This window comes from Pinus tabuliformis, chromosome X (genome assembly GCF_031772625.1).
Source record: "Pinus tabuliformis cultivar Carrire ecotype Pingquan chromosome X, CPIR1, whole genome shotgun sequence".
Classification (NCBI taxonomy): Eukaryota; Viridiplantae; Streptophyta; class Pinopsida; order Pinales; family Pinaceae; genus Pinus; species Pinus tabuliformis.
The window spans coordinates 986,041,617-986,055,926 of NC_142308.1; positions in this window are offsets into that span (position 1 = coordinate 986,041,617).

A 14,310-nucleotide genomic window follows, 5' to 3' on the forward strand; every position below is an offset into this window, starting at 1 on the left:
GTTTCCTTTTTTTTGAAAAAAGTCGGTTGAAATGATGATTTCTTCTGAAAATTTTTGCAGGGATGGCTTCTGAGATGCTTTGGCAAAGGAGACCAGGGTTGCGCTTCAACATTTGGAGAATTTGAAATTTTGACAATTTTATACAAAAACGAGATAATGACCTTTGTTTTTCAAAAACAGAGTTTTGAAAACAAGGTGAAAATTTAGCTGTACAATAATGAGAATTATTGAAATTATGTTTTATGAAGGACATCCCTCTAGCCTGCTGGTCCTTTATGACCTCTCAAGACAAAAATTGACTCAAACATAAACCTAAGACCTCGAAATTTAAAACAAGATGAATGACCCTTTGAAGATTTTATTTACTTAAACAAACGTGAGCCAGCAATGCCAAACAGGAGGGGAATAAAAGCCACAAACTCCTCTACCAGAGTTATGGCATGCCTAACGAAATGCAGCTGATCAAACTGATGGGACACCTAATCATGATATGCAAAGAGCTTTGATCTCTGTTGGAGGAATACTAGACCAACTCTAACATAATCAACCATAACACAAAAGATATATCACTGGGGAAAGCACCAGCCTAAAACCCCAACTCTCTATTATCATACAAGTGGAAATCTTGTTCAAGTTACAAAAAGAATCAGCTCTCAAGCTATCCTTCTCTCTCTGCACTCAAACAATATAGCTCACAAACTCAATAGACATAGACTATATCTTTCTCAAGCCCTCCAAAACTCCTATTTCCTTGCGCAGTTTTGATTGGGGTCTGTTGATGCCTCGAAAATCGCTGCAACAACATTGGGGGATAACCACCCGGTCTGGACCTTAAAGCAGCTCCTTTTCCGTTTGGTGTGGTGGCTCCGACTGTTCAACTAGGTCCAGTTACCTTCTCCCTATTGCTATTGGTTTATAATGTATCTTTAACTACCAATAGACAAGGACATCAGATCACTTCTTCTTGCTGATCAGGCAAGAGAATGACCCTTAAGCTGATTTGGGTTCAGCCAAGCCACAACTAAAGTTTTGCCTCTTTGAGGAGAGGACTTAAAAGAATGTAGAATTTACTCTAAATGCAAGCTTATTCTATGATGCAAGCAAAAGAAACTAATCTAAATCCTATCTTAATTAGGTAGATATAGATCTAACCCAACTAAGAGCAAGATAATTAAAGTATTGGGATTTAGATATGTCTTGTTTATAATGAATACCAAGTTAATGAAGTAGTTCAATTAACTGATATTATGGATATCAAAACACATCCTATTGAGACCTCTTAACTGAAATAATAAACCAACAACACTCAGGAAGTTGTTCACATAAATGATATTGATTATCAAATCACAAATCCAATAACTAAACAATAATATGTGGAAATAGTTCACAACATATTACCATTCAATAAATCAGTTTTAATAAGGTAGATTTCTGAGTAAATAGTTACTCAGAAATCAGAAATTAATCTATAAGAACAAAGATACATGATAACAACATTGAGACAAACTACCCATATTGACAATAGTGCACAAACATGAATAAAATGACACATTCCTGTTACCATAAAAATGAAACTGATATTTGAAATAGTAGTATTAAAAATACCAATTTATTGCATCCATTTCTCTGATCTTGGTCTCCAACAGTCCTTAACATTGCTTGAACTTCTGCCTTCAAAGCTAAAGCCACAATAGTGAAAACTCTGCCCCTCATACATAATTCAATATACAAAGGAAAAATCCTCAATAATCCCCAGATCTGAGATTTTTTCTCCTCTCTCCTACAACTCTAAATTTCTATTACAGTAGTGCTTTTAGAAGTCTAGCATTGCAGAGGAGAGCAACTCTTATTCCACTCTACAATCTGTTATTTATAATATTTGTGTAGGAATTTTGGAGAGGAGAGTTTGTTCAAGAGAAATCTGCTAAATCCAATTTTACTTGCTCAAAATTCTGATCTTCAATTGCTGGAGCATTCTCATTGACTGAGATCTTTTTCTCCATATTTCTTCCACTGTTTTCCTGCAAAAAGAAATCAAAATAAATTAAAATGCAACCATAAAATCAAAATAGTATTGCTGGCCTTTAAATCAAATTCAATCAAATTCTATTCAAATAAATAATTGAAAATAAAATATAAGCTCTGTATTGATGCTTGGAATATTTTGATTGGCCAAGGATATTATTAACCAATGGATCTTCAATTAGAAGAGGCTTTGGACAAATGAAAATGAAGAAAATAACTCAGAAAATTGATTTTGTTTTCAAAATTCGGAGCTTGATCTTCTGCCTGCTTTTTGACCCAATAAATGATTAAATCTGTTAGTGAAACCTCCTCAGAAATATTCTCCTTGATTTTCTCTTTCCAATGAGCCGTCCTGGGCCTCATTTGGCGAAGTATAACTCAATTTATGAGCCTCCAAAGTTGACGAGTCAAATCTGGCATGAATCTGGAAATTCTGTTGCTGGGCTAAAAAAAATATCAAAATTCTTATTAAAATTAAATCCTAAATTAGAATTCTAAATTAATTGTTAATTATAAACTAAACTAATTATTAATAACCTATTTATTAATCTAAGATTTATAAACAAATTTAATCTAATTAAAAACTAATCAATATTAATCTAAATGATATTTAAATTTTAATTAAATTAATTAAATATTAAATAGTATTAATTAATTTAATTAACACAACTGCGGAGATGGGACGGGAGCGATGGAGGCGTTTCATGGACTTAGGGTTTCAGAAGGTAATCTCTGCGCCGCCGCGGCCCCAAAAGATCTGATCTGCTTTGGATCGGCTAGATGCCTGGCCGCTGGATACTCTGAGCTCGATGCCTCCCTTGGGTCCTGGATCGGATCTGCTGATGAAAAGGATTTTTATGAGTCGAACCACAGCAAACTGCGACCGGTGCGCTTCTCCTCCTTCAGGGTGCAGGTAGATTACCTCACGGCGGCACCAGAAATCTTTTGTCCGGAGTTTTATACTCCAAAACAAACGGTCCTTACCCTGTCTCGTCTTGATACGCCATCATACGAGAACGCTCTGCACAGGCATGGCAAATCTGTCTGCGACTATGGAGAAAAGAGGCGTATGCCAGCTCCCATGCCCCATTTTGGTACGCCGTGGATTCGATCTGCCGATCTAGGGCGGATTTTAAATGGCAAAGCCGTAGATCAAGTATGGGGTGGGAGTAGGGACCTGGTTTCGCGGTGTTTTGAGGCTCCTATGCTCTCTGCAGCGCAGATCTGGGCTCTTACCACCTCGACGCAGCTTTTCAACAGAGGGCTCGAAGACCATGTCATGCAAATGAGCGATAGCCCCAATAGGAGTCCCGATCTGGGAAATGGCACACCAGATCGGGCCAAACTTTGTAGAACCGGGGTGGATCTATCAGATCTGGCCAGATCCAGGCAGAAGCAAAATGGGTTTTCGCCAGATCCAGAAAACAATTCCGAAAAACGGGATTTGATCAAGGCAGACACAGCGGATCTGAAGCAAATCTTCATCAGATCAACAGAAGGTAGACACGTTTGTATGCAGATCTGGGAACGGATGAGTATTCTGGAGTTAAAAAAAGAGATCCAGGACAAACTCGGAATTCCAACTGCATTACAAATCCTTTTATTTTCAGGGTTTTGCATGCAGGATCAACACACACTCCAGCATTACAGGGTTGCAAAGGACTCAACTATCATACTCAATCACCGATTGCGAGGTGGATCTAAGGGATCTACCTCAAAACCTACAAGCACATACCGCGATGCAGCCAAAGGGAAAGAGCCTCCAAAGGGGAAAGAATCAACAGCTGTAAATGCACCTCCAGGGCAGTATATCGTGGATCAAGTGCCAGAGAGCCCTTCTATCTCTCTGGATTTACCAGAGGTAAAGTACATTTTCTCAGATCTACAGAAAAATGCTGTTATCTGTAGATTTAACGGCTTCTGGCCTAGAACCGATGCTTTGTACCAATGGATTCACACGGTCTGGACAAAAAACTGCCAAATTCACCTATGCTCTAAGGGTTTCTTCATAGTAACTTTCCTCGTAGAAGAAGAAAAGGAAAAAATTCTCAATGAAGGGCCATGGTTTTGGGGCAGTGCGGGACTGTTTGTTACTCCATGGTTCCCGGAGTTCGATGCCAATACTATGGTGGTATCAAGAATGCCAGTATGGGTAAGGCTGCATAATCTTCTGATACATTTCTGGCATTCCAAGGCCTTAATGGTTATAGGGAATACCCTTGGAAGAACGTTAAAGATTGATACAGAGAGACACATAAAAGGAATCTTTACTTTTGCTAGAATATGTGTCGAGGTAGATCTTAGCCAAGGTTTACCTGAAAGAATCATTCTGAACTTCAACAACTCACAGTGGAAACAACCGTTGGACTATGAGAATACAGCCATCAGATGCAGGGGATGTCAACAGACAGGTCATCTGTACAATGCATGCAAAAGCCTCAACAAGAGCAAGCCACAACAAAGGAAGCCCAAAGGTTGGCAGAACATAGATGAGGTTGCAAAGAAGAGAGTCACGGAAAGGAAAGCCTCTTCGACACCAGAAGTTGAAGAATCAGAAACAGAAGAGGATGATACCATCATAGAGGAAGCGGAAACAGGGAATCAGAAGGAAAACATATCAGACAACAAGGCTCCACAACAGGCATAGACCCACCAAAATCAGGCAGAGATGACAATGGGAGGCAACAAACGGCATCACCACTCAGATACTTCAGATTCAGACAAAGAAACAGGCACACAGAATGCAGAAACACAGCTAGTCATGGTTTCGACCGAGCCCACTCAAGGAGAGTGGCGTAAGGTCGAAAAGAAAAAGGGGAGAAAAACCTGAAGCGTGAGTCTTTACTCACTGCCGGAATTTAGTTTTTTCCCTTTTTCTTTCTCTCTCCTCTTCTTTTTTCTTCTTCTTTGTGCACGCTAGTCTTCTAACGATGTGTAACCACGCGAGCCCATGTGGCAGTTTACGAAATGCTTCATTGCAACTACTAGTGTAACTTTTCATTAATTCTTTAATAAAAGGTTACCGTTTTTTCCTTTGGAAAAATTAATTTAATTAATATAATATATTACATATTACATATTAATATATAAACTAATATTAATATATATTAACCTACACTACTTCTTACTTACTCCTATGGTAAGATACTCACATAAATCATTCCTAAAAATATGAATTAATACATGAGCCATACGTGAAGGTCAAGGCTTGAAATAAATACCAAGTTTTTTAGTAAAACTTTGAATTAATGCATCATGCCCATATGCCTTTCGGGGTTTTCAAAATTTCGACGATCGGGGATAAGAGGCCATCGGCAATTGGGAGACTTGGGAGGATGGTTAAACTTGCCTTGTATGAAAGCTCCGATGCGATGAGCGATCGGGAGACTTGACTTTTCGCAATCGGAGAGTCGGGGGAGTGCATGGTTTGTCAAACATGTTACAATGTCAAAGTCCCCGATGCGATATCGGCAATCGGCGTCGGGGGTATGAGTCCATCGGGGTTTTTTAAAAACATGTCATTTGAAAGCTCCCAATGCGATTAAAATCTATTTTTTATATTTTTCATATATTAAATTTTAATTTAATTAAATTAATTATATTTTTAAATAATAATTAATTTAATTTATTTAAGATTTAATATTAAAGATTAATTTTTTATTTTGGTTTATTTTATAAATTACAACTATTTTTAATAAAATGAAAAATAAATTATAGCCACTTTGAAATTATGATTTTTCGAGATTAATAATTTATTGGAGTAAATTACTAAAATCCGGTTGCTTCATGATTTGGCTATATGGAAAAATGTTAGTAAAAACTCACTACGGGTTAATATTTAAAATGAATGCATTATTGAACTAATTTATCTACAAAATGCAATATTGTACATTTTACGCATTTTTAACCCAGGCTACATAAATAATCAGACTTTCAAAAGAGTGCCATTTTCAAACCAGTTGACCAAATGAGGTGAAACAAGCGTCAATGGGAAGCTTATAAAATCGATTTTAATAAAGCAATCAAAACAAGAATCCAAGGAAAACGAAAAATTAACAAAAGCATAGGGAAATTAACTAAATAAAAATCCAAAAAGGTGTTTAGCCAAAATTTTTATAGAAAGGGTCCCCATTATTTGAAGTGAACAAGTCAAAAATGGGGAGGTTGTGTTTTTACCACAACAATGGCGACACACGGGAGAAGAACCAGTTATCTCTCTTTGATATGAATGAGATTTTCCTAAAATTAAAGTAAAAAAATAATTAAAGAAGAGAGAATTATTTTTTGGAATGCTTGACTAGGTTCATTAATCTTAATAAAAACAAGAATCATCTAACTGTAATTTTCCTCAAAATTTCTCATAAATTAAAATATTTCAAAACTCTATATCAGTCCTTAATTAGTTTTAGAGATAAAGCAGGGGTCACTTTACATCTTAGCTTTTAAAATATACTCCTTTGTCATAGGTAGAGCCACTGCTGCCAGCAAACATCTATAGTTTCGACAGGGTTACCTTTTAATCATAAATGATTCAGAATCCCATATGTTTAAGAATTATTGATCTAGAGATAAATCCATTTATATATGTTTATATATTTATTTATTTTTTTTTTTTTTTTTTTTTTGTTATAAATCTTAAAAACCATTGTCCTGGTTTGGTGGCCAGATAGTTGACAATGCCACTCACTGGCTATAATCTGACTGAACAAGCTGGCTCGTGATGAGACCCCTTGTCTTATAATTGTTTGCAATCATAAGTCATTACCCCGGTTTGTTTAGCAGTGTTGGTAATGTCAGCCTATTTTTCCCCTATGACCATGGTAAGCAGGCTCACGATGAGACCTCTTATCTTCTAAGTTTAAATATATTTCAGGATTATACTCTAGAAAAATAAGACTCTTTGGGACAGGGAGAATCATTGACTCCTTAAGAGTTAAGAATGACAATTTCAGAGTTAAAGATGCTTTGCAGTAAAGTGTCTTTGCTTGGTTAAAAATAACTTTTCTTGACTGATAATAAAACTTTGAAAGATCTTAATGAAATTTTGAAATCTCAAAATGATTACAATTTGATGAAAAAGAAATTTTCAGTTTTTATGATACTTTTCCAACTTCTCTGGATTGGTAATCTCTTCCTTAAGTATGTCTACCTTTATAATAAGAAAATCAAACTTCATTAAGAGATTTAAGAAAAAGCTAATAGGTGACTATTAACAATTTTTTTCCATGTATCCTGACGACTGTTAGGTAACAAATAGACCTTCCATATAAATAATGGCAAAGTCACCAAAATCAAAGCTGAAATCCGAAGGAAAAGAATTCTTATGCTAAAATGAGAAAGAAATCAGCAAACAAAAATAAAAATGAAGAAATTTTAAAAGTGGAAAAGAAAATCCAAGTTTCGAAAGATAAACTCAAACAAGAATGTTTATACCAATGTCTTAACAATATGAAGAAAAGAAAATAATCGTGTAATCGTTCCTTCTTATGTTGAGATTTAGAAAAATCATATCTTGCAGGATTGTAATTGTTTTAGGCCTTTTGGATAGCAGTGACGATAAAATTCAGCCACAATGAAAACTTTCTGTATGATATTAATCTTCTTGCTTCAAAGCATCATCTTGATCATTTTCTAATAAAATGAATGCTTAAAGAAACAAACTAAAGGTTCAGAAACTTCCTGGTGTAGCTGTTTCGATGAAGATTATTGCTGCTTATTGAAATAAAACTTGGAGAAAATTATGGACTTTGAAGATATGATCTGGCGGAGGATTGAAAACTTCAAATGGAGAGCTGCAAAATAGAGTTTTATATCAGCATAATTTAAAAACAAAAATGAAACTAGAGTGATGAAATGGAAATTAATGAAAGTGGGCACATGAATCTTACCATTGGATAATTGCTTTTGATCTTACCTGAAAGGTATCAATTTCTCCAAACTAGTTGACTTCTTATTTTAATTAACATTAAAAACATGAAGAAGTCACACTAACCAAAATCCTATAACCCAAAATCATTATTTATTTTACTTAAACTAAAGCAAACAGTAATATAAAAATAGAATGCTTAGTGTTCAGGGGAATTGCAATTAAAACAAATGCATCAGAAATGAGAATGAGAATTTGCAGTAATGACTATTCCTCATAATATTATACGTTTCATATAAACTCCATGATTTGATAAATTGTTCAGAATCAAGACTAAATCCAAGATAATAAAATTTAAATATGAAGATAGAGGTCTTGAATTCCATTTTTAATTATGGAATTATATATTTAAAACTAAAATGTATGAGAAAATGAAATGATTTTTTGTATGCTACAAATTTGTCATCAATTGCCCTTTTCCCATAGTGGTTACCCAAGCTCGTTTTAACACATCGCCTCATCAGATGATGCACACAACATGTTTCTTCACCATGCTTGAAGTTTAATTTGCAAGACTTCAATTTTATTGCTATGCCATATATTGATTAAATGTTAACGGCTTAGAGGCATGCCTTGGAAGTTCTCACATCAAATGTTGCAATGGCGAATTGCCGATATGAAAATATGCGATGAGAAGTTGTGCTATGAGATGGAGTGATCGCATCTTTAAAGAAATATTATATCGGGGATTGGGGAATATTGACACTGTGCTTCCCACATCGCGCATCGCACATCGCAGAATCAGAGATTTGATGTAAGCATAAATAACAATGCGACGAAGCGATTGCGATATCGGCGATTGGAAAACTTTTGGTACCCGATATAACACGATATGATTCCTGCGATGCCGATGTGCGATGAATGTCGTGGCTAATCGGCGATCGGCAATCTTAAGCACCCGATGTAACACAATATATTTCTTGTGATGCCGATATGCGATGAAGAGCGGACCCGATAACTTTTACAATGGAATTTTAATAACATATTGGATCCGAGACATAGGCCCTTTTGAAGTTGCGCTCCTACCATTATTGTGATTGAGAGGATGTGATATTTTATGAATTTGATTTGAATTTCATATCGGGTCCGGAATTATGTGTTTATTGCAATATTGGTAAAGTCGATTATCGGAGATCGGCGATTCATGTTCATGGAAGTATACTTCACTTGGAAAGCTCTGATATGCGAAATGCGATATGGCATATGAGTAAGATAATACATCGGAGGTATTTTATGAACAATTTGTTATCAAAAGAAATGCTAAGAACTACTTCCAATGAAATCTTATGATGCGAATGGTCTTATGATATTCCTTGAAATTTCAATTGTGTTTTCTACGTGAATAAAAGAAAAATTAAAAATGCTTAAATTCTAATGCATCACAAATAAAATTTCCCTGGGCCTATTGCAAATTTGAATTGGGTTTGCTGCTTACTTCAAGTTTTGAAAACAAATGAAAACCTGTAAATAAAATAGAACACAAATAAAAAATAAACTAAGGAAAAGAGAAACTAATAAGAGATGAGAGCGAACTTGCAAATGCGTACCCGGAAGGAAATTGTTTGCAAATTTTACCTTACGAATCTTCAAATTCTTCCTTTGATTTATCAAAATTTCGACTTTGTTCAAAATCATCTCATCATTTATTCTAAATCTAAGTGTGCAATCAGCCTAAATAAAATCTGTTTATTCATGTTCAGGAAATATAAAATTTACCAGAAATAAATATAAAAATAGGCTCCCCTTTTGAATTGAAACAACAATTTATTACCTCTGCTCATTGTGAATTAATCTTGAGAAAAATCTGTATTGTTATAGCGATTGTTCAATAATACCTTTAGTAAATGAATATGATGCGTTTTGTAGCATCAAATAATAAACTAAAGATCAGAATGAGATAAAGCCACTAATTGTGAAAAAGGTATCAAAACAGATTTGAATGTGTGCACTTGGCAAAATGGACATCCTTAACAAATTTCGAGGAAGATAATATGAACTTCATATGATTACCGTGAAAGGTTAGACTGACTAATAATGATTGAATTAGAATTAAGCTTATGATAGACAGTCCTACATTTCATGGGATAATGGGATCATGAAGCTTTTATATCCTTAAATCCTTACCATATAAATTTCAAAAGAAAATCTTAGAAGGAAATCTTGAAATAAAGAAAAGTGGCCTTGAGGCGATCGATGCCAAGTGCAACCTTAATTGAATCTAATCAAGACATTATTCAAAATAGGCAGAGTAGAGGTATTGCTGTAAGGAATTTAAAAAAAAAAACAAAAATTAAAATTTTCTGATAGGGAAGAATGTTTTCGCTGAACATGTATGAGAAGGCTGATTGCTTTGTTTTTTTTTTTTTTTTAAATCTACAAAACTGTTAAAAACAAATTAACTATTCAAAACAAACTAACTAATTTAATTCTACTCCTATTCTAACCATATACATGAAAATGACTAGGTATAGTCATATTTCCAGTGTAACCATTCTCTCATTTTTATTCCCGCGTTTATGTACAGTCCAAATGTTAGTAATAAAAATACAAATCTAACTAAACTAAGAGAATTAAATATGAAATCAGAATGTACAGTTAGTGTTCTTGTTAGTAATTTATTTAAAATCTCTTTCTCTTGAATTTTCCTTTCCAATTGAATACCAATTGGATCATAGAAATCTGGATGGATCTTTATTAAAAATTGGGAAATGTTCAAAGGAAGAGATAACAGGCCAGATTGTGAAGATGAATTTTTAGATTCTTTGACCTGAAAAAATTTGTTAGCGTTATGTACAAATGTTAAATCATTGAAAATTTTCCTTGAAGAAAAAATTTCCAAACAATTTTCAAATGAGTCAATTAAAAATGGATGGAAGTCTTTCAAATAAAATGGCAATTTATTAATTGAATTGAATTGTTGGCCAGATTGCAAAAATACATTCTCTTGTTGACATTGCCTTTGAAAAGATAGAAGCTTTTGATGAAACATTAGCATTGATATAAATTGAAATATTAATATCTTTCGATGCTGATGATTTGAAACTTGAATTTCCCAATTGGGCAATGCATCAATTGAGTATTTGATAGTAAGGTATTCAATATGCCAGCGAAAAGTGTGGAAAATTTGAAAAATTAAATCTGATTTTATACAAAATAAGTGGGGAAATAAAAATAAAATGAAATTACTATTTTTACAACTAATGTTACAGCACATTTGGGATCGTTTTGAAATGATTTCATTTTCACAAGGAATGGCCAGAATTATGGAATTTGGGTAATTTCGAATTCCAACTTGTGAAATAGAAAACGAATTATGATTATGAATAGGAATGGGAGTTTGATCCTCATATGAATCATAAATTGGAATGATTTCTTGAATGGTGAAATCATGAAGATAATTTGCTGCTCTAAAATGAGGATTAGTTGAGATAATTCCTAAATTGAAGCGTTCCTCATCCTCAGATGTTATTTGAATTTTATCATGAGGATTCTCTTGAAAATAATAGAAATCAACATCCTCAATGTCAGAGTAATCATCATAAATGACCTCACAATATTGTCTGGAATTCCCTTCGATTTCATCCAATATACCAAAACAAGGAGGAACAAAAATCTCATGTTCATTAATGGCAAAAGAATGATCATTAATTGCTTCTCTATCTTGATAAAAACTTAATGGTAGTTCATTTAAATCATCCTCTTTAATTTCTGAAATATCATTAATACCAAGAGGAAAAATATTACCCTCATTGAAAATATCAGGATAAAGGGAAAAATGTGAACCTGAAACAATGCATTTAAAACTGTCTCTGTTTGAGAACTTTTGTGCATTATGCTCATTGTAAATTTTAGATTGCAGATCATTCCTTTGTGTGCGTATGCTTTCTTGAAGAACGCTGCTTTGCTGCTGTGATTTCGGCATTTGCTCATCATGGAGAAATTCAGAAATTTGTACAGCAGTTTGCATTTTGTTTAGTTTGATTGTTGCTTGTACTTGCTGATTTGCGATTTGATTTTCCGAATTTACTTCAAAGTAGCTTTCTGATTTCAAGGCGTCTTTTTCTCCAAAATTGCTGTTGTTGTCTTCTTGCATTTGAATGGAAATATTTTCCAAGCTTTGTGAAACCACTTCATCACCATTTATTTGCACATCCATATTGAAATTCTCATTTATATTAGAAGGGGATGGAACAAAGCTCGAATTAATTTCATATGGATTGGGAATGGTTGGAAGAGAACAAATATATTCAAACCAATCTAATGATTCTTCTTCTGTAGGTATATCTTCTTCTTTAAATCTTAAGCAATTGAAATGAAATCGCACATTAAAATCATTGACAGACTCATTTTTAAACCTACGTAGATATTCAATTTCTTCACATACCTGTTCATAATCATAGTTGTTGAATTTACAAATGAAAATTGTAACAAATTGATCCCAGCTGTGGATTGAAGCAACTGGAAGAGTTCTACACCAGCTTCTGGCTTTTGCTGCAAATGTAAGAGTAAAAATTTTGCATAAAATGCCTTCATCAATTCCTTGAAAATCATATTTTGAAACATCTTGAATAAATTGAAAGATATGATTAAAAGCAGAAGAATTTCTCTTATCATTAAACCTTGCCTGAGATAAGAGTCTTACCACTTCGAGTGGAGTATTGGAAGATGCACGTCCATGAATACAACTCCAAATTGGAAGTTTAAGAGGAGTCATCACAATAAATAAAATATTAAAATTGAAAAGACTCCAATAGACAAAAAATCTCAGGCCCTCCTTCTAGCACCAAAAATGTTGATGCCTTGAAAATCGCTGCAACAACATTGGGGGATAACCACCCGGTCCGGACCTTAAAGCAGCTCCTTTTCCGTTTGGTGTGGTGGCTCCGACTGTTCAACTAGGTCCAGTTACCTTCTCCCCATTGCTATTGGTTTATAATGTATCTTTAACTACCAATAGACAGGGACATCAGATCACTTCTTCTTGCTAATCAGGCAAGAGAATGACCCTTAAGCTTGTTTGGGTTCAGCCAAGCCACAGCTAAAGTTTTGCCTCTTTGAGGAGAGGACTTAAAAGAATGTAGAATTTACTCTAAATGCAAGCTTATTCTATGATGCAAGCAAAAAAAACTAATCTAAATCCTATCTTAATTAGGTAGATATAGATCTAACCCAACTAAGAGCAAGATAATTAAAGTATTGAGATTTAGGTATGTCTTGTTTATAATGAATACCAAGTTAATGAAGTAGTTCAATTAACTGATATTATGGATATCAAAACACATCCTATTGAGACCTCTTAACTGAAATAATAAACCAACAACACTCAGGAAGTAGTTCACATAAATGATATTGATTATCAAATCAACAAATCCAATAACTAAACAATAATATGTGGAAATAGTTCACAACATATTACCATTCAATAAATCAGTTTTAATAAGGTAGATTTCTGAGTAAATAGTTACTCAGAAATCAGAAATTAATCTATAAGAACAGAGATACATGATAACAACATTGAGACAAACTAACCATATTGACAATAGTGCACAAACATGAATAAAATGACACATTCCTGTTACCATAAAAATGAAACTGATATTTGAAATATTAGTATTAAAAATAACAATTTATTGCATCCATTTCTCTGATCTTGGTCTCCAACAGTCCTTAACATTGCTTGAACTTCTGCCTTCAAAGCTAGAGCCACAATAGTGAAAACTCTGCCCCTCATACATAACTCAAGATACAAAGGAAAAATCCTCAATAATCCCCAGATCTGAGATTTTTTCTCCTCTCTCCTACAACTCTAAATTTCTATTACAGTAGTGCTTTTAGAAGTCTAGCATTGCAGAGGAGAGCAGCCCTTATTCCATTCTACAATCTGTTATTTATAATATTTGTGTAGGAATTTTGGAGAGGAGAGTTTGTTGAAGAGAAATCTGCTAAATCCAATTTTACTTGCTCAAAATTCTGATCTTCAATTGCTGGAGCATTCTCATTGACTGAGATCTTTTTCTCCATATTTCTTCCACTGTTTTCCTGCAAAAAGAAATGAAAATAAATTAAAATGCAACCATAAAATCAAAATAGCATTGCTGGCCTTTAAATCAAATTCAATCAAATTCTATTCAAATAAATAATTGAAAATAAAATATAAGCTCTGTATTGATGCTTGAGATATTTTGATTGGCCAAGGATATTATTAACCAATGGATCTGCAATTAGAAGAAGCTTTGGACAAATGAAAATGAAGAAAATAACTCAGAAAATTGATTTTGTTTTCAAAATTCGGATCTTGATCTTCTGCCTGATTTTTGACCCAATAAATGATTAAATCTGTTAGTGAAACCTCCTCGGAA